Source organism: Cupressus sempervirens, chromosome 7 (assembly GCF_028749045.1).
Source record: "Cupressus sempervirens isolate cs-2001-9-10 chromosome 7, ASM2874904v1, whole genome shotgun sequence".
Taxonomy (NCBI): domain Eukaryota; kingdom Viridiplantae; phylum Streptophyta; class Pinopsida; order Cupressales; family Cupressaceae; genus Cupressus; species Cupressus sempervirens.
In genome coordinates this window covers 815671381-815693682 of record NC_143124.1, presented here as the reverse complement: position 1 = coordinate 815693682, position 22302 = coordinate 815671381, and the positions used below count along the sequence as shown (strand labels likewise).

The 22302-nt window shown below is 34.7% G+C and overlaps 2 pseudogenes; both read left to right on the top strand.

The window, feature by feature from the left end:
• Window positions 1–6627: 6627 nt before the first annotated feature.
• Window positions 6628–12214, top strand: LOC149549897 (expansin-like A1 pseudogene; annotated as a pseudogene).
• A 3373-nt stretch (window positions 12215–15587) lies between these two features.
• Window positions 15588–18891, top strand: LOC149549896 (expansin-like A1 pseudogene; annotated as a pseudogene).
• Window positions 18892–22302: the final 3411 nt, after the last annotated feature.

Here is a 22302-nt window from a genome sequence, read left to right as displayed (position 1 = left end):
AAGTGTACTGGATTCTCCCACCTTTCTTTTCTCAAGTATCTTCTCCAATTGAGATACCCTGTTTTCCAGCTCAATTCTCTTTTTTACTTCTTGATTGTAGGCATCCACCACTATTTCATACTTATTCTGCAAATCAGTCATTTCCTTTTCTTCTCTTTCTGCAGTGGCCAAGGCAAATTTAGAATAGTCCACATTCATGTAGGCTGCCTGTACATTTGAAGTATTAGCGACCCTCCTCACAATGATATTCCCTGTTAGTCCTGAATCATCAGGATATAATGGAGTAGTCTTGGATCCTCTTCTTAGTGACCAAATAACAAGGGCAGCTTGATCATTACTGAATGGTGTTCCTAAGAATTCCTTTTTATCTAGATCCTGTAATCCTAAATTATTTGACACAGAATTAAAAATTAAGGCATCAGCAATATCCCAATTGGGCAATAATAAAATATTTGCATTTTTCACCATCTGTCTACCCTTGTTAGGGGTTATATTTTGGAATTCTTGTATCATTTGTTCTTTTATTTGATTTTGAATGGAGGCTTCATCCATTTCTGGATGCTCTGCTTTCATATTCCTACACCTTTGTTCAAAAATGTGCATGTTTGCCCTCCATGCAAACTGATGGAAAGCCCTAGATTTTACAAAATCGTTATCAGACAAAAATTATTGACTGGCCTGATCCAAAACAGGGTCTAATTCCCTTCCTCTGAAATCTACTACAGTTGATTCAAAACTTGGCACAGGAGGCTCCTGGGGGTTCCCTTCATCAATTTCTGCTTGAGTAACAAAAACTCCTCCTTGCGACCCCATTTGTTCAATTTGCTCATTGGTGAGCTGCTCTTCCTCAATTCTCATTGGAGTTTGGGAAGGTGAGTAACCTTCATCATGGGATTCCTCTTCCCTTATTATTTTTCTTCTTTTGGGAGAAGGTTCAGGGGGTCTTTCTTCAAGGACAATACTAGTAGATTCAATTACCTATTTTTCTTTGTTTACAATGGGCATCTGCTCCTGAATAACAGTATATCCTATCCTCTTTCGGACAACCAGTGGACCTACTCCTATGTTAGGGGTGAAACCCAATTTCCTCATAACTTCTCTGGCGTTATCTAGAAAAGAATCAATAAAATGTTGTTTCTTTTCATTCATTACCTCCATTATTTCTGAAAATGTACTCATGAGCTTATTTATCCTATCTGCATTATTTTCAGCATTACTAAGAGGACTGTAATCTTTGTCAAAACAATTAATGAATTCCAAAACTTTTGAATAGACTCTCCATTTTTATTTCTTTGTTTCTTGCTCCTAGAGAGAGTATTCATTCCTTATTATATCTTCAGGGAAGTAGAATTCATGCTGACTTGGACGAAGCTTGATCCTATATCTAAGAGCAAAATTAAAGAAGTCTTCTGTGTCACAAAAATGAGCATGAGATACTGCCATCTTATACCGATCCAAAAATTTGTAGAGGAAGATCCACCCTTCTTTAGTGATTACAAACTGGTGAGCTATAGTGCAAGTAGGAAAAATTGATCCTGTTCCCCTTTTGTGCAAAAAATTTTCCTCCACTCCTCCCAACTGCCATAAAAATTCAGCTACCCCTACCTTTAAAGGTACCTGATAGGGTAGTACATGGGGTGTCCCTTTGAAACAATAGACCCTAATGACAGTTGAGACTGGATATGGGATGATATCTCCCCAATTATGTGAAACTTTTAAACTATGGGGTCTGTCCATAGGCCTAACAAGATGCATTAGTGCCTTAGGAATTTTGGGATTGTCACTCAATATGAGGCATCTTAGTTTAGTAGCAAAGTGCCTATCAAATCTAACAAAACTAGCATTTTCTGCTTCCCAAGTCATGTCTGCACTCCATAATTGAACTGGTAGTGCCTCCCCCTCTTGTTCCCTATTTAAAACCATTTCTTTACCAAAATATGTAACCCCTTTAAAAAGAAACATATGCATCAATAGGGAGTACTGACCCCAAACCTTTTCCACCTTGCCCTTAGCAATCCCCACTAATCCATTGTGAATCTCATTAGCCAGGTAGGATGCAAAATCAAAAAATATTTCTACACCGAAAGAAGAGATTTGGGTGATCATATACATGAAGCTCACTAGAATAAAGTCTTCTTCACCCTCTCCGAAGACTCTGCACAGGGTCCTGTATATTTCTACTGCCCTGGCATTAAAGAATGATTTCTCGAAATGTTCTTTAGAAGATGATGTTATTTTTGGTAGGTTTCCAATCTTGCCTATGTGGGCTTTCAATGCACCTTGTCTAACTATATCCCTTTTGGACATATATTCTTTTTCTAACTCTATCAAATTAATGGGCACATGATACATGGTGAGAGGTCCCAGACTGAAAACCTTCCTAATTTCTTCTGGACTGATGGTAATTAAAACCTCACCATCCATTCTTCTCACTACCTTAGTGGCTGGATCATAGCTTTTCACTACAGTTTCAAGCATGTCATAATCCATAAACACACTGGGAACAACAAGCTTCCCAAGATCAAAATTCCATATATTGGCATGAGGGGCATATAATTTCCTTTCTGCGAACCATTTTTTGAACAGACTCAAACCAATTTGAGAAGTCTGAGCATCCTAAACCCAATTACCCTTATCATACAGTCCATTAGCTATTCTTAGCCTAGGGTTCAATGAGGTTAACCTCTTAACTTGTGTTGTCTCTACAGTAGACTCAGGAAGCAACTCAAGCAAATCGTCATGCACATTCCTATCCAAATAATTTACTACACCTGAAAATCCCTTCTTCGGAGGCATCTTGGACTTATTTTTCATAGAACTGAAAAGCCTACAAGGATTATGGTAGTATTACTTACTTGAATTTTGTCTTTTTTTTCCTCTGTATTTCCGCAAACTTTCCATGAATAGACAACTTCACAATTTCTACTAGGCTTTGGTACACTTTCCTTCAGTAATTGATTCTACACAAGAATGGCTTCAAATCTTTGCTCGCGTAAGATGAAACTAATGAAATCTCTCTGTATTATACTCTATTTTTTCTCATGGATGATGCTTTCATGTCTAATTAATACAAGGAGTGGCACTACATTTTGTGTTTAAAACTGCGTCATCAATCTTTAAAGATCCTACGATCATGTGATACGAAGAGAACAACTAGGAGTTGCATTTGACATGTCAGTCACTTTACCCAATGAGAACTTACCACGTATATCATTCTTTCATTGATGGCACTTGTATCTGGACCCATTGACATCTGAGGACACGTGTCAGAATGTCGCTACTTTGTTATGCATAAAAACAAGCATCTTGCCATAGTGAAGTAGCAACAATCGTCGATCTGATTCAAAATCAATCAAATGATATGCTACTGGGTTTGCTCAGAAAGAAGGCGGTGGGCCCTATTCTCTATGTCGCTATAATTATCTCCCTCGCAACTCTTCATAACGAGAAGGTGATAGCCATTGATCACATACTCAATCAAGGGTGAGGAAATTGCACGGGGTCTTCTGATTCATACTCGCTATGTCGCATGGCTTAAAAAACATGCAATTTTGCATAGCGAGGTAGCGAGGACCGTTGATTCCATTCCAAGCTGACGTTCAGGATCTATTTGCACATTTGGTCAGAAAGGCATTAATGAAAACAAAGATCTCTGCATAGTTGGCACCTATCAAAAATTTACTGTAGTCCTAATTATCATTCCACATCACCAAAGGTCACTGCCGATCTTTCTTTTTACGAGGCCTCGCTACTTCGCTAACGGTGAAGTATCTAATTTTTTTGATAGTCAGGTAGCGAGCTCCAACATTTTAATGAATTTTGTACTGAAAAATGCAAGGGGCAGAAGATAATAATTTGTGTTACTTAAACTACTTCTGACAACGGAATTTATGACTTGTCACGCCACCTGGTGAAGTCGAGGCACCGGCAAAATGCAACATCATCGCCCCTTCAAACTTTATGAGGCCTCGCTACTTTGCTAACGGTGAAGTGTCTGATTTTTTTGATAACGAGGTGGCGAAGCATCAAAAAAATCATCATTCTAGCTCTTATTTTAGATATCCTATTGGGTCCCCTTTCCTATTTGGATGGTAGTTGCAACGTGTACCTGCACAATAAATCATTCAAAAAATAAAGTTCCAACCGCCGTATCTTCACTTTGCAGTCCCACCTCATAAAATACTCAGCATTCGCTACCTCGCATGGCTTAAAAAGCATGCAATTCTTCATAGCGAGGTAATGACAGCGGTAGATCTACTTGGATCTGACAGTTGGAAAGATTGAGAAAAAAGGGGATCTCAGGAAAACAGAAAATAAAAGGGATAGAATATTCGTCTCACTTGAAAATTCAAAATTTTCACGCCCGACAGTTTATGAACAGAGAGAACATAGGGTTTTCATGAGTTTTTTTTTTTATGGATGGATTATCCAGAAACCCTATGTTGCACTTTGAAATAAATATTTTGACTTTTCTACAATTTAACAAAAACCTTTGTTGCACAAAAAGTCAAACCAACAAGAACCATGATCTACCACCTCACAACCAAGAGATCTAGGACTCTAGAAAGAAAAGCCAAGATCAAATTAGATCTACTTCTCCACCCAAGTCTTGGTGCAAACTGCCACAACTTCAATGATCTATCTACACACTCAGGAACAACCTTCACTCTGATACCACCTAACTCAATGAAAGGTAGGAGAATCCCCAAAAGAGATGTCCTAGCCCCTAGAAAATAACCACATAGTGGAAACACAACAACAAGAAACAATGGTGCAAGATTTGATACCAAATTACAATAATATATTCATAAAATATAACTAGTTACATGCTATAAGGCCTTTTCGGTTATGGCCAAATAAAAAGAAAGTAATAGTTATGCAAGATCCCTCAAGATCCAATCCAAACACTAGCTAGTCTAGATCTACACTCTGGTAGAAACCCCCAAGGAAGATCTCAACTTGTGCTCCCAAGCCCACTAAGCAATCTCCTTGTTTTACAAGATGCAGCTACTAGCTCTTCTCCAAATTCACTCCTCTACCACCTCCTCTTCTCCACAATGGATGAATAATGACTAAAAACCTCCCCACAACCCCTACTTATACCAATCTATGCCACAAGTCAGCCTGCAATAGCAATTAAATGCCAAAAATTGATATTTGAGTAAAATTTCAATATCTCCTAGCTTTTATTGAATTAGACCTTAGGCTTGGAACCATAGTTATTAATCTAGTCCCTCTTCAATCCCAAAAACATTCATCCTCTAACTCATTGTAGAAAATTAGTTACATGGCCTACAACAAGCACCAAATTCCTAAGCAAGGCCGAGCTCCATAGACCATGTCGAGCAACCAAAGACCATGCCGAGTCCCTAGACCATGTTGAGCAACCAAAGACCATGTTGAGTCTATAAACCATGCTAAGAAACCAAATATTATACCAAGTCCTCAAACCATTTCAAGTCCTCAATCCATGCCGAGCAACCAAAGACTATGTTGAGTTCCCAGACCATGTCGAGCAACCAAAGACCATGCCAAGTTCCCAGACCATGCCAAGCAACTAGTCCTTCTTCAATAGAGTACTAGTCCAATCACTATCCAAAGAAACTAATGAGCCTTCTCCCACAAACTCTAAAGTAGTCACCAAGAAAACCCAAGATGCTCTTGCATCAATAATGAAGCAATAATGATGTAAATAACCATAGCATTAAATCCATCACATAACATAATAGGAGATATGTCCAAATTTCAGATAACCAGATATCATCATAAAAACATATTATTATCTCAAAATGGAATCATCATGCAAATATGATCAACTGAACAACATAGTAGTCTACATCTATGATACTGAAATCAAATTATAACATTTGACCCTTGGATCATCTCAAACGTAAAACATAACATGAGGAACAAGTATCTCGTGAATCAAAATATAACAAGGTAAATATCCATGGCACATAACCAATGAATCCAACATGGACAATCCATTTATAATCCTGTAAGAATTTAAAAATGGTTTTTAAACAACATAAAAAGGTACTTAAAACACCTAAGCAAGCATAGTCATATACATGACTAACCTCTACTACATGAACCTAGTCCAGTTAGTAGGGTAATAGTACATAGTACAATCTTTGCACACATCTCAGGATATTCATGGAACAACATCATGATACCACATCAGTCCCAGTAACCACTAGCACAAACCTAAGTGAAATCATCTAAAACATCATAATCTCTTAAATCATTCATAAGCATAATCAAAACAACTAAAATAATAACCTAAATCCAATCACCTCAAGGGTGTAGACCACTAATGGTCCCTATCACAATACCTTCTCAAAGAGAGATTAACAAGGTTGCATCCATCAAGATGACTTACTGAAGTCAAATAGGAGAGGCACTACATCTGGATAAATTAGTAAGAATAAAATCATTGAAGAATAAAAGCTTGAAGGATGTAGTGAAAATGAGAGAGATCTATTCATGTGTAACATGAGAGAAAGAGAAGCTCTATTGTTAGCTCTTCCAAAGAATGAATACAGTAAGGTAAAATCACTTCAAACATCTTATGAAATTTGGAAAGCATTAGAATCTAATTTTGAAGGTGATACAGATGCAAAGAGAATGAGATTGCAAAATTTGATATGTGCATTTCAAGATGCTAAGATGATGCAAGATGAATCTATAAGAAGTTATATTGGTAGAATATTAGAAATTGTTGCAAGAATTCAATCTCATGCTAGAACCAAGGAAGAAGATGAAGTAATATGGAAGATCTATAAAATTTTGACACCACCATTCAAGCAAGTAGCTCAAATGATTCAGCTAGTAACTCCCTGCACTAAAGATTTCACAAAGGAAACATTGCTTGAAAGATTAGCATCTATAGAAGTAGATCTAAGACAATGTAAAGATCTAGGTAGGTTTGAAATAGCTTTCATTACCCTAAACATTTGACCTAATCTGACAAGGAGTGCAAGCACATGTGGAGATTTTTCAATAGTAGCAGATCTAATGAAGACAAGAAGATTAAGGAAGGAATAGCCCTTCTTGTGAGAAGAGAAAAAGATGGTAAGAAAATCTATAAATGTTGGACTTTTGATGAATTTAGTCATTATGCATCTAAATGGCCTAAAAGAGAGAAAAATTATAAGGGAAATTTTAAGCCTAGAAGAGATAGAAATTATTTATATGCAAATGAAAATGAATAATTTAATGAGAAAGGTCAAATTGAAAGTGATGATGAATTAGGATTTGTGGCTATCAAGGAAGATGATCTTGATAGAGAAATTAGAGAAGAAAGAGCTCTAATTTCCCAAGTGGAAAATAAATCTGATTTGATAATTGATAGTGGTTGTTCACATCACATGACTGGTGATATGAATTAGTTTATTAAGTTCAAGAATCATGATGGAGTTGTTGTTAGAGTTTGTAACAATGCAACCTGTCACACAATAGGAATTGGATCCATTACTCTTGATGGTAAAATTGACACAGATGATGTTTATTTTGTTGATGGATCGAAGCATAACCTGTTGAGTGTTGGATAGTTGGTGGATTAGGGTTATTAGTTTCAATTCACTAAGAAGCCTACATTATCAAAGATAGAAATGGTGATCTGATTGGAATGGACACAAGATCTAGAGGTAATATATTTCAGTTGAATCCTACTAAAATGACATATTTGGTAGCTAAAGTGGACAATATTTTGTTGTGGTATAGAAGATTATGTCACATAAGTTTTGATAATATTGTGAAGGTTAGTAGCACATTTTTAGTTAGAAACTTGCCTAAGATTACAAAGCCTACTAATGTTGTGTGTAAAGAATGTATTTTGGCTAAACAGAAGAAATTATCATTTCCTAGCAAGAAGTTCACTACCATAGAGAAGTTGATCATTCACATAGATCTGAGTGGTCCTAGAACAAGAGGATTCTATGGTGAAAGGTATTTTATGATTTTTGTTGATGATTTCACTAGAATGATGTGGGTAGCATTTCTTAAAGAAAAATCTAAAGCTTTTGAGTAGTTTAAGATATTTTAGAATAAAGTTGAGAATGAATATGGTGTTAAGATAAAGTGTTTGAGATCAAATAGAGGAGGAGAATTCACTTTAAAGAGTTTAACATATTTTGTGAAGAGAATGGAATCAAAAGGAAGCTATCTTCACCAAGAACACCTAAGTAGAATGAGATTGCTAAAAGAAGAAATAAGTTAGTAGTAGAAGTAGTAAGAGTGATGTTATTTGAGAATGATGTTTCTAAGACGTTTTAGAGAGAAGTAGTAAATAAAATTGTATACACTCTGAACAGAGTACAAATCAAAAAAGGTATGAACAAGACACCTTATGAACTATGGTTTGGTCATTCACCATCAATTAAGTATTTCAAAATATTTGAGAGAAAATGTTACATTAAGAGAGATGATGATATTAGTAATTTTGATCCAAGAAGTGATGAAGGTATGTTTCTTGGTTATTCATTGAAAAGAAAGGCATGCAAATGTTTTAACTATAGAACTAATACAATAGTTGAATGCATAAATGTAAGGATTGATGAAAAGTTTTGAACTAAGGAAAAGATGGTAGATTATAATTCAGATGAAGAAGATGATGATTCTAGAAATTTTAGCAAGAATGCTGAATTTTTCTTTCATATTAATAAAGATTTTCCAAATGATGTGCTAACTATTAAGCAAAGAGGAGAGAAAAGATATGAACCTAGAGAAGAGGTGAGAGTTGAGATGTCAACTACTACCTCTAGTAGAAATTTGACAAAGAATCATCCTCCTGAGTAGATAATTAGAAGCAAAGAAAAAGGTGTGATAAGAAGAAACTGAGTAAATGAGGAGATATGTTTGATATCTCAAGTTTAACCTAAGATCATAGATGAAGTATGCAACTTAGATGATCAAGAAATGAAGGAAGAATTAGATCCAACTATGAAGAAAGATACATGTGAATTAGTTCCTATACCTAAAGACAAGTATGTGATAGGAACCAAATGAGTATTCATAAACAAGATGAATGCGTAGGAGAAGTTGTGAGGAACAAGGTGATACTTGTATGCAAGGGATATTCAAAAAAAGAAGGCATAGACTATGAGGGGATGTATGCACTTGTAGCTAGGATGGAAGTAGTAAGGATGTTCTAGGCTTAGACAACAAATAAGAAGTTCAAGGTTTATAAGATGGATATTAAATCAGCCTTCTTGAATGGAGAACTTGTAGAAAAGGTATATATTGAGTGGCCTAAAGGTTTTCCTTTATCAGAAGACAAAGACATGGTATGCAAACTAAAGAAAGCTCTATATGGTTTGAAGCAAGAACCTAGAACCTAGTATGCAAAGTTGGACAGTTATTTGGCAAAGCTTGGATTTGCTAAATGTATGCCAGATAGTAACTTGTATTTGAAAGAAGTTGAGAATGGTTTGGTGATAATAGTAATATTTGTTGATGACATCATTTTTGAAGGTAATGATGAAGCAAGTGATCATTTTTCTGAAGAGATGAAGAATGAGTTTCGTAGGCGTACTTCCAGTCCCCCAATTTTAAGCTTCCAAATTAGCCCATCAAGTAAATCATATTTTGGTTCATTTTACTGATTATGGTGTTGCCTGATTCATCTTGTAAGAAGATAGTACTTGGTAAAAGCACTGAATCTTAATCCTAATCCTTAAGGTTAAATGTTCAAAGCTTTACACACACTTAGTTTGGAATCAAATTCAATGTTCAAATTTTGACTTACAGTTTCAAAGATTATGGACTCCAAGCCCAACTTCATAAGCACAAGTTATCTGTTCACATAATGAGATCATTAGTATGAAGGTTTAGGTTTGAAGTTCAAAAATTTCCATTTCAAAGGTCCATGCAAAATTAACAATTCAAGGAAAGCTTATAGTTCAAGTTCCAAATGCAAATTTCAAAGCACAAACTTAATTCAAGTTTAAGAAGATAGATTTAGAGGTCAAATTGAAGAATTTGGAGGCAAACCATTACAACTTTAAAGTTCAAGGTACAAAATTCATCTTTCCAAGTTTCAGGTCAAGCTTAATTCATTTTTTAGAATCAAATGTTCATCAGTTCTATGTATATTCCTATGATTGGCTATTATAAATTCTCAAAAGAGGACACGAGATTATGAAAGTATAAGAGTCTTTAAGAAGAAGTCACCAAGTTGTATTCTGCTATTTAAACTACCCATTATCCGGTTCAGTTAGATAAAGAATAATCTTGATAACAATGTATCAATCATTAAATATGAGGGACCCTCATTAAAGGGTTTAATCAATTTTGTTCTTGATGTCAAAGCCAATTCCTAAGAATCCAACCCCTATAGTAACAATAAATTGGCATGTAGCATCATGGGAGCATTGGATTAAATGATTATTCAAATCATTCATGAGTAGCAACCCATACAAGCTAGTAAACAGTCTTATAAAAACATTATAAAGATTGTCAAATGCTTCAAGTCATTAGTAGTAAGCCATGGAAGATATGAAAAGGTTGAATTTTTCAAAAAAACCAATTATGTTGCACAAAACCTCCTCAATTTTGATAAATGGAGCCACCAGAGTTGTGAGCTCTTGGCGAATCGAGAGTTCCACCTTTTCCTTGTTTGCAAAATGGAACCTTGTATATACAAGTAGTATATCATCATACTTGAGATGACACATCTACAGCTAGTGAAGACATGGAGGTCATGAAGGGAGTTTTAGAAATTTCAAGGTATTTCACATATGAGCAAGAAATAATGTTTGTCCAGCTCCATTGTAGATAAGAGCAACATAGGGATTATGATCAAAGTGTTTAACCAAATGTTGATAGCCTCTATCAAGTGATCGACTCAATGCATTATGGGAGATTCAAAACAATTCATAGCCTATAAATTTAAATGAGGATCTCAATAATGAGATGAAGAAGAAGTTTAGGAATCTATGCTTTATCTTATGCTCATGTCTAACAAGATACGCCTACAGCTAGTGAAAGTTTTTAAAATTGCTGCCGAAGTCTTTGTACATGCCAAGTTCCATAGAAATCATGGTGATTGTTTGACAAAATGTCAATATAGTCACCACAACATTAGAGGTTTTGTGGGATCACCTCTTCCATAATGAACAATGTTATCAGTTATATCAAGGAAGATGTCAGGGATGGATACTTGCAATCATAGTTCCAAGAATCACGGCGATTCATGCGATTCACGCGATTTGGCGATTCGATTCAAGCCAAACGATTTTTTGTGAATCGGTGAATCGAATCAGCGATAAAGGGTTTATGAAATAAGTTACTCACTAAATTTCAAGGGTTTTTTAAATTTTCTGATTCATGGCCGATTCGATTCCGATTCATGGCCGATTCACGATTTGATTCGGCCTTGCCGATTTTGATCCGATTCTGATTCTTGTTACTTTGCTTGCAATGCTTATCTTCCCCACTTATTTGTGTTGTCAGCAGTGCCTTCACAAATCAAAAGTGTTGTATTAAACTTCTTCCTAGTCTTCCAATGTGGGAGCATGTGGGTATGAGTCCTTTGTAGCAAGCTTGAATAATGGTGGTGTGGCAACAATGAGCACCAAACTATATAGGGATGGGATTGGATGTGGTGGCTACTATCAAATTAGATGCACTGACCTAATGATTTGCATCAAATTAGGTGTAGATGTTGTGGTTCTAGGCCTCATTTGAAACAATCAGATAGATTTTGTGCCACCCAGCAGCACTTTTTCAAAGATGGAATAACCCCCAAAATTTTCTAAGCTTGTGAGGATGGGTATTATGGATATTGAGTTCAAGCAGTAACAACATGACAGTGGAGATAGACAAGATCAGCAATTACCCATACTTTCTTACTCTGCAAGTTTTGTACCAAGGAGGGCAAACAAATATCATGGGTGTTGAAGTTGCCCCTATGACATCTTCAAGGTTGAAATCAATGACTCACAACCATGGGGTGATGTGGAGTATTTAGCAGCCAACAATGGGGGCAATGTCAATAAGGATTCTTGTTACCAGTGGATATGATGGTTATTAGGTGTGGGCCAAGGGTGTTGTTTTATCTTCAAATTGGAAGGAGGGTTCCATTTATGACAGCGGAGTTTAGATCAAGGAAATTGCACGGGACAGATGTTCCCCTTGTGATTCCCAAAAATTGGGACATCATTACATATATGGCATGAAGCATAGTTTGGAGAGGGTCATTGCAAAATTTTGATAAGGGAATATATTACACAAATGTAGATATTGTATTAAGCATAAAGTTCAATCAATATGATGAATTATTTTCCATGGTGGTGTTTCTATGCATATCAAAGTGTTAGGATTGCTATAGCTATAAATGAGCCAGTAGATGTGTGATGTCTTGTTGTTGATCCTTTGAAGATATAAAGCAGTGGCAATTAACATTTGAGAAGATAAAAAGTCTGAATAGAGCATTAGATGAAAGAAACATAAAACATTGAATTGGCTCTCAATCATATGATTCGGCTATCATTGTCAACTTTTAAAAAAATTAGATTCATTATGACATATCACACATTACTTGTCACAAATTTTCCAGTCAATATTTGATTGTGTGTCAAATTTAGAGTTTCCTTCTCACATAAAGAACATCATCCACATCCATTGGAGATAGGAATATGAATCAGTAAGAATAAAAAAGGAAGTAAATATTTGATAATATGATGAATAGGATTGATTCCCAAGAGGCAGTGATGAAACCCGAAAGGTCATGGAAAGTTATTTATTGGTAAATTTTTTCGATGAAAAAGGACTTCTTTTCTGCAAAAGATAGGATTGCTAAAGTAGGAGGGAGACAATAGTTTCATTTATGCATTTCATTTCATGTACTTAGGGGATTTTTATTTTTATTTTTGTAATTGTTTTACAAAGGGATTGTAAGAAAATAAAGTTGGAGTATTCTTATTTGTTGTGTTCAATGTGAAGAGAGGTTTTATGCTAAATCAAAGCCTTTGGTAATTACTTTTCTGAGTATAATCAATCGAAGCATGGTTGTATTCAGTTTTGAGCACTTTCTTGCATCTTGAGTTGAATGGTGAATGGGTTGTAGATTAGAGTATTTTCAATTGTTTCTATTGCAAAGATTAGAATGTTTAATCTTCTTTTAATTTAGTTTCCTTGTACTTACAAAATTTACATTCATATTGCATTATTGTTGTCGATAAGTCATAGGAATTGTGGGTTCTTGACATTGGCTAGATTTAGGAGTTAAAATTTACCTAAGTTAGTATCTATTGGATTTTTGATACAATCTATCAATTCAGATAGAAAGGTACAGCTCCATTGTATAGATTCAAAGGAAATCTATCAATCTGATGATAGATTACCCAACTATTGGTATCGATTCATTCTTTCAAATTTGGGCATTTGAGAGTTAAATTGAAAAGGACAAATTTGTTTACCAATAGATTTTTGGTGACTCTACTAGGGAGAACTTTCAAAGTTACATTTTTTTGGTTATCCCTTTTTTATAACTAATCTTATGGATATAAGGTGCTTGCCATAGGGATTAGGCTTCTAGTCCTATAGTCTCAACCAGCTATAGAAAGAACTAATTCAAAGTTGATGACTGGAAGTTTCTACTGAGGAAAATAGAGAACATTGGTGTTGATGTTTGCTTCCTTAGTGGTTATGGATATCTCTACTACCTAGAGATTGGCGAATCCATTCTAGTTCTCATAACTTTGGTTGAGAAGTCCAGTGTTTACATTTTCAAATTTTATTATCTCTAACTTGCAAAGATTGGTGACTCTGTTGATTAAAAAGTGTCATCTCTATTAAAATGATGAAAGGAAGGAGACTAGAGCCTTCCCTTATAGAACTCCATCACACTACTAACCCTATGTTGCATGATATGTTCAAAACTTGGAGAGAAAGCATCAATCATGGAGTAAGGATGAACCTAAGTGCTAAAGAAGATCATGTGACTATTCTATTATGGAAAAGTATATGTGCAAGATATCACCTACTAAAAGAGGTGGAAGTGAAGAAAAAATTGTTATGGAATTATCAATAAAGGATATTGTAGCTAAGTAAGGAACTAAAGGTGGATGATGATGAAGTTTCAAAGATCCCACATGATCACATCTCTTACAATTTTTCAGTCCTGAGTGAACAAGAAGTTCAATCAAGAAAGAAAACTCGAAGAAAACCCACATTCAAAGAAATAGATGTTGAAAGTGACTTCAATTTAGATTTCCTTTGGACTGCATTTAAATAAAGTATAGCTGAAGGTGAAGAAAATGGATTAGGCTTCTCTGAAATTCATCAATCTGCCCAGCTGTTAAAGTGTGTACATCAAAGGTACTTTAATGTTCAAGATCAAAGAAGAAAAGGAATATACCATTCAGCCCATGTGCCTAATGAAAAACCAATAAATGAAGAGCCCATATCAACCAATGGTTCAATTTTTGGAGAGCAAGAGATGCCCTAGTTTTTGGAAGCATAACTTCCAGTGAACAAAGACATCCTTCATAGTGATAAAGAATTGGTAAGAAAAGTAGACAAAGAAGTTTTTCTCATGCCTTCATTTACTCCTGATTTAAAAGGTTTCAAATTTGAAGAAAATAAACATAAAATTTTTCATGAAGTTTCATTCAAAAATCATCTGATGGTTAATGCACTTCTAAAACATGGAAAGTTTAACTTCATTGAAGATTCTAGCAAAAATGATTTTCAATTTGTAAAGGTTGATAATGATCCTTTATTAGTATTTATTTGTCTTGAAGAAAATGCAATGATTAATCCTCTTGATGAATTTTGTATTGAAGAAAAAGTGAGATCATTTTTTGCTAAATCTTAAAATATAGTTGAAGAGATGGTAAGAAGAGTTGAAAGAGAGGACATTTCCATGTTTTCCTCCTCTTCTAATGATAACAGTTGTAGATTAGGAGAAATAAATGGGGATAATTCTTTGAATAGTTGTTCTCCTGAAAATTATCCTAAGACCGATGTGCTATCAAAAGGTCGAATCCCTAGTTTTATTCAAGAACATGGTAGGGTTCACTCTTCATCCATTATAGCTAATAGGGATCCATTGCAAGAACCACTCTTTTTCCAAGCTTATGCAATATTGGGTTTTCCTAATCATATACACATGAAAAGGCTGCAATACATTTTGATGATCATCCTACTAAACTTGAGAATTTTGTTGAAGAAATTATTGTAGCAATTAATTTCAAGGAAGAGTTTTCAAATATTAATGAAGTATTGCAGCATCATGAAGAAGATAAAGAGCTTGATCACGGTTCTTCTTGTTCTAAAATGGAGTTTGATCAAACCATGATGCTTGCATGGGAATCTTCTTCCATAGTTGATCTAGGTATTGAAATTTTAAATTCAAATGAATATCTTGTAGAATTGACAATTGCAACAAATGAAGAATATGTTTCAATACAAATGGAACTTGTGTATCATGAAGAATCACCTTATTTCAATTTTACTTCAGAGCCTAAAGTTACTAAAGAGAATACCTATGACTAAATGATGCCATTTCATTTCCAGAATCTCTTAAATGCTCCAATGTTCTCAATCCTAGTTTAGTTGTTAATATCTCTACTAAGGATGATATGGTTGATATAAGTAGATGTGAGTGTTTTCCAGTAGTGCTTCCAGAATCTATTGAATATTTTGATGTTCTCCATCCTAGTTTTGATGCTGGTATTTTTGCTAAAAGTGATATTATCAATATAAGTAGATGTGATTATGTTCTAGTAGTGCATTTAGAATCTATTGAATACTTTTCTCCTTCACAGAAGATGGTTAAACATATGAAAGGTGGTGTGGAGAAAGTATAGAGGAACCAGAGATTTATGATAAGGCATGGTTATTTGGAAAGGTCTTATGGGTTACTATATTGCAAATTGCTTTTGGACTTATTTTCAACAACGAAGGTGTTGCCAGAGGTTATCAATGTTGTTTCAAACTAGTGAAGCATCTCCCTCTATTTTAGAAAGGATCATATTTCTCTATTCCAGTCAATGCCCATGTATGATTCCTTCCTTGTTCTCTATTCTATTGCTGAGGTCCCCTCACCTGTAGAAGTTAGGTTTTTCTTTTCAGTTTTGCATGTGCATAAAGTATCCTTTCATGCTTGGTGTAGTATAGTTTTCCCTTGCTTTTGTAGTTTGTTGTCTTCCTATCTTGGTAGGTTCAATTTGCCTTGCTCCCCTCTACCCTCCCAACAAGCAACTCTATGTTTACCCGCTTTTTGGCTCAACTCTGTAACCCAATGGATAAGGTACTTGTCTTCTGCTTGAGATTCTAGATTCTTTATGTACTTTACAGCACATAATCCCCATTTAGAACTAGCTTTAGGCATACTTCCAGTCCCCCAATTTTAAGCTTCCAAATCAGCCCATCAAGTAAATCTTTTGTTGGTTTATTTTGTTGATTATGGTGTTGTAGGATTCATCTTGTAAGAAGATAGTATTTGGTGAAAGCACTAAATATGAATCCTAATCGTCAAGTTTAAATGTTCAAAACTTTACACACACTTGGTTTGGAATCAAATTCAATGTTCAAATTCTAACTTATAGTTTCAAAGATTATGGACTCTAGGCCCAACTTCATAAGTATGAGTTATCTGTTCAAATAATGAAATCATTAGTATGAAGGTTTAGGTTTGAAGTTTAGAAATTGTCATTTTAGAGGTTCATGCAAAATTAATGATTCAAGGAAAGCTTATATTTTAGGTTCAAAGTGTAGATTTCAAAACATAGTCTTAACTCAGGTTTAAGAAGATAGATTTAGAGGTCAAATTGGAGAATTTGGAGGCACACCATTACAACTTTAAAGTTTAGGTACAAAATTCATCTTCCCAAGTTTTAGTTCAAGCTTAATTCATGTTTTAGAATCAAATGTTCATCAGTTCTATGTATATTCCTATGATTGGCTATTATAAATTCTCAAAAGAGGACATAGGATTATGAAAGTATAAGAGTCTTTAAGAAGAAGTCACCAAGTTGTATTCTACTATTTAAACTATCCATTATTAGGTTCAGTTGGATAAAGAATAATCTTGTTAACAATGTATCAATCATTAAATATGAGGGACCCTTATTAAAGGGTTTAATCAAGTTTGTTCTTGATGTCAAAGCCAAACCCTAAGCATGCAGCCCCTACAGTAACAATAAATTGGCATCTAGCATCATGGGAGCATTGGATGAAATGATTATTCAAATCATTCACGAGTAGCAACCCATACAAGCCAATAGTGGCATGTTGTGATGGTTAAGTTGTTGAATTGTTATCCTTTCCATCAAGGTTCAAATCTAATGGGGATGAGGTCCCTTATTTGTGACCTCACTGGTTCATAGCTCCAAGTCAAAGTGTTTACCCCTCTTTAAAAAGAGTAGCAACCCATACAAGCTAGTAAAGAGTCTTATAAAAACATTATAAAGATTTTTGAATGCTTCAATTCATGAGTAGTAAGCCATGGAAGCTATCAAAAGGTTAAAGCTTTCAAAAAAAACTAGTTATGTTGCACAAAACCTCCTCAATTTTGATATATGGAGCTACCCGAGTTGTGAGCTCTTCGAAAATTGAGAGTTCCAATTTTTCCTTATTTGCAAAAAGGAACCTTGTATATACAAGTAGTATATCATCATACTTAAGATGACACATCCATAGCTAGTGAAGACATGGAAGTCATGAAGGGAGTTTTAAAAATTTTAAGGTCTTTCACATATGAGCAATAAATAACATCTATCGAGCTACATTGCAAATAAGAGTGACATAGAGATTATGATCAAAGTGTTTAACCAAATGTCAATAGCCTCTATCAAGTGATCAACTCAATGCATTATGGGAGATTCAAAACAATTCATAGCCTATAGATTTAAATGAGGATATCAATAATGAGATGAAGAAGAAGTTTAGGAATCTATGCTTTATCTTATGCTCATGTCTAACAAGATATGCCTGTGGCTAGTGAAAGTTTTTAAAATTATTGCTGAAGTCTTTATGAATGCCAAGTTCTGCAGAAATCATGGTGACTGTTTGAAAAAATGTCAATATAGTCACCACAACATTAGAGGTTCTGTGGAATCACCTCTTCCATAATGAACAACGATGTTGGTTATATCAAGGAAGATGTTAAGGATGGATACTTGCAATGCTCATCTTCCCCACTTATTTGTATTGTGAGCAGTGCCTTCACAAATCAAAAGTGTTGTATTACACTTCTTCCTAGTCTTCCAATGTGGGAGCATGTGGGTATGAGTCCTTTGCAGCAAGCTTGAATAATGGTGGTGTGGCCACAATGAGCACCAAACTATATAGGGATGGGATTGGATGTGGTGGCTACTATCAAATTAGATGCACTGACCCAATGATTTGCATCAAATCAGGTGTAGATGTTGTGGTTCTAGGCCTCATTTGAAATAATCAGATAGATTTTGTGCCACCCAGCAGCACTTTTGCAAAGATGGCATAACCCCCAAAATCTTCCAAGCTTGTGAGGATGTGTATTATGGATATTGAGTTCAAGCAGTAACAACATGACAGTGGAGATAGACAAGATCAGCAATTACCCATACTTTATTACTCTGCAATTTTTGTACCAAGGAGGGAAAACAAATATCATGGGTGTTGAAGTTGCCCCTATGACATCTTCAAGGTTGAAATCAATGAATCACAGCCATGGGGTGGTGTGGAGTATTTAGCAGCCACCAGTGAGGACAATTTCAATAAGGATTCTTGTTACCAGTGGATATGATGGTTATCGGGTGTAGGCCAAGGGTGTTATTTTTGCCTTCCAATTGGAAGGTGGGTTCTATTTATGACAATAGAGTTTAGATCAAATAAATTGCATACGAGGGATGTTCCCCTTGTGATTCCCAAAATTGGGACATCGTTACATCTGTGGCATGAAGCATAGTTTGGAGAGGGTCATTACAGAATTTTGACAAGGGAATCTATTCCACAAATGTAGATATTGTATTAAGCATAAAGTTCAATCAAGATGATGAATTATTTTCCATTGTGGTTTTTCTATGAGTATCAAAGTGTTGGGATTGCTATAGTTGTAAGTGAGCCGAAAAATGTGTGTTGTCTTTTTTTTTATCCTTTGAAGATATAAAGTGGTGGCAATTAACATTCTAGAAGATAAAAAGTTTGAATAGAGCATTAGATGAAAGAAACATAAAACATTGAATTGGCTCTCAATCATATGATTCAGCTATCATTATCAACTTTAAAAAATTAGAGCCATTATGACATATCACAGATTACTTGTCACAAAGTTTCCAATCAATATTTGATTGCACGTCAAATTTAGAGTTTCCTTCTCACATAAAGAACCTCATCCACATCCATTGGAGATAGGAATATGAATCAGGAAGAATAAAAACGGAAGTAAATATTTGATAATATGATGAATAGGATTGATTCCCAAGAGGCAATGATGAAATCGAGAGGTCATGGAAATTTATTTATTGGTAATCTTTTTTGATGAAAAAGGGCTTCTTTTCTACAAAAGGTAGGATTGCTAGAGTAGAAGAGAGATAGTAGTTTCATTTCATGTACTTAGGTGATTTGTATTTTGATTTTTGTAATTGATTTGATAAAGGGATTGTAAGAAAATAAAGTTGGATTATTCTTATTTTTTTTGTTCAATGCAAAGAGAGCTTTTATGTTGAATCAAAGCATTTGGTAATTTCTTTTCTGAGTATAATCAATCAGAGCATGGTTGTATTCAGTTTTGAGCACTTTCTTACATCTTGAGTCGAATGGTGAATGGGTTGTAGATTAGAGTATTTTCAATTGTTTCTATTACAAATATTAGAATGTTTAATCTTGTTTTATTTTAGTTTCATTTCACTTACATAATTTACATTCATATTGCATTACCAGTGTCGAGAAGTCATAGGAATTGTGGGTTCTTGGCATTGGCTAGATTTAGGAGTTAAAATCTACCTGAATTAGTTCTATCTAGGGCTAGCTTGGTTTTTCCTCTTTCATTCTCAGGTTAAGAATGAACCCAATTAGTTTAGGAACAAACAAATTCATTGAATATCATTCAACAAGGGAGTTGTACATTTCAATTCAGAGGAAATATATCAATCTGATGATAGATTATCCAATTGTTGGTATCGGGTCATTCTTTTAGATTTGGGCATTTGAGAGTTAAATTGAAAAGGACAAATCTATTTACCAACAAGTTTGAAATGAGCATAGTAGGAGAAATGAAGTTTTTCCTAGGATTGTAGATTGTACAGAAAAGTGATGGTATTTTCATTTCACAAGTTAAGTACCTAGATGACTTGTTGAAAATTTTTGGTTTAGAAGGTTGTAAACTTGTTGGTATATCTATGATAACTGGTCACAAGTTATCTAGAAAAGATGAGACACCTACGGTAGAGTAGAAGAAGTATAGATCCATGATTGGATGTTTGTAGAATCTCAATCACACTAGACTGGATATAGAAAAATGCAATTGGGATTGCAGCTAGATTTCAAGTTGATCTTAAGGAGTGTCATTTTGTGGTAGTGAAGAGAATATTTAGATATTTGAAAGGAACATCTAACTATGGAATTTTTTATGATATATCAAGTGATTTACTCTATGTGCATATACTAATGCAGATTGGGCAGGTAATATGGATGACAGAAAGAGCACCAATGGTAGATCATTTTTTCTTAGAGGAATATTGGTTTCTTGTATAAGAAAGAAGCAAGATTGCATTTGTCAAAGTACAACTAAGGTAGAGTTTGTTGCAATATAAAATAACTCTAATCAAGTTATGTGGATGAAGTAGATGCTAAAGGATATCATAATTGAGTTTGAAGAACTTGTTATCATTTACTATAATAATACAAGTATAGTGAGTATGTCTAAGAATCATATATTGCATTCTAAGACTAAGCATTTATCTATTAAGTATCGTGTGCTGAGAGAGAGCAAAAAAAAAAGAGAACAAATTGGAGTATGTGAGTACTAAAGATTAGATTGAAGATATCTTTACAAAGAATTTTCCTAAAAATACATTTGAGTGCACCAGTCCAATGTTATAAAGCACTATTGTTAGCCTAGACTGAATGTTGATGCTTCCCATATGGGGGAGTATCTATGATGAGAAAAGTTGTTGAGGACTCTTGCTAGTTGATTTTGAATAGTATCTTTGAACACTCCAATTGGTTGAAGACTTGGAGCAGCATATTAACATTTTTTTTTTTATAAATTGTAATCACTGAGATTAAGGTCTTTGACATTGATGTCAATGGGGGAGATTATGCATGAAAAACATCTCCTAAGGATGGGGGAGAGAACAACTTCTGAGTATGAGGGAAACAATATGCATGAATGAGAGATATCTTTTTAGAGAGATTTAGAAAGATTCATGAAAGCAAGCAGGAATATGCACCTGATGTATTGTGAATTGTTTAGTGTGAAGTAATCAATTGATGTCTAAGAAGGAGTATGCACCTATTGTATTGAGATTTTTTTAGCATTTGGACAACTGATGTTGGTTAGTAGCTGCAAAAGAATATTGTTTGGTATTCTTTGAACTTAGATGGTGTTTCATCTATGTTGCTATCAATGCCAAAGGGGGAGATTGTTAGCATGAATGCTGATGATACTTCTTTGGTGGAGTATTCTAAGCATTGGAGTTTATTGAAATGTTGCATTCATGACTATGTTTGTCATTGATGTCAACATAGCATGGTTTATGTAAAGGTTGGCTGAGTAGTAGACATGGATCTTAATGGTACAAACAATAGGTTAATTTTCTAGTGATGTGCAATTATGGATTCTAGTGATGTTTGACACAATGTCTTAATGATGTGGTCAAGTGTGCAGATTTTAAGTCAAGACATCCAAAAGTTGTACTTAATTTACTAAGAGTAGTTCAAAGACAGAGTATTAGGAAAGTAATTCCTGATGTTCATTTGTTATCTTACATCTGAGATGCAATGAGAAGATGTGTAGTTAAACAGTGACAAAGGAGAGTCTATTGATGATGTCAGTGAGTGTACAAGCCCTAGTATTACATGTGTGAAATTTTGTATAGACTATGAGCCAACAGTTCTATTATAATTGTAATTAATTAATTATCTTATTATAATTAATTGGGAAAGCTTCATAGCCAACTCAAGGAATTATTATGAAAATATGTGATGCAAGTAGGGAGGTATTCACCTTGTTCTTATTACAAATTCTTGTCAGTAGGCTTCTTCCAAGCCTACCGAGCATATTACCATCAATCCCTTAGGTCTCTCCAAGGCTAGAGACTAGGTGGTTTGCCTTTTCCTCATGCCACACTCACCTTTTCCAAGTATCTC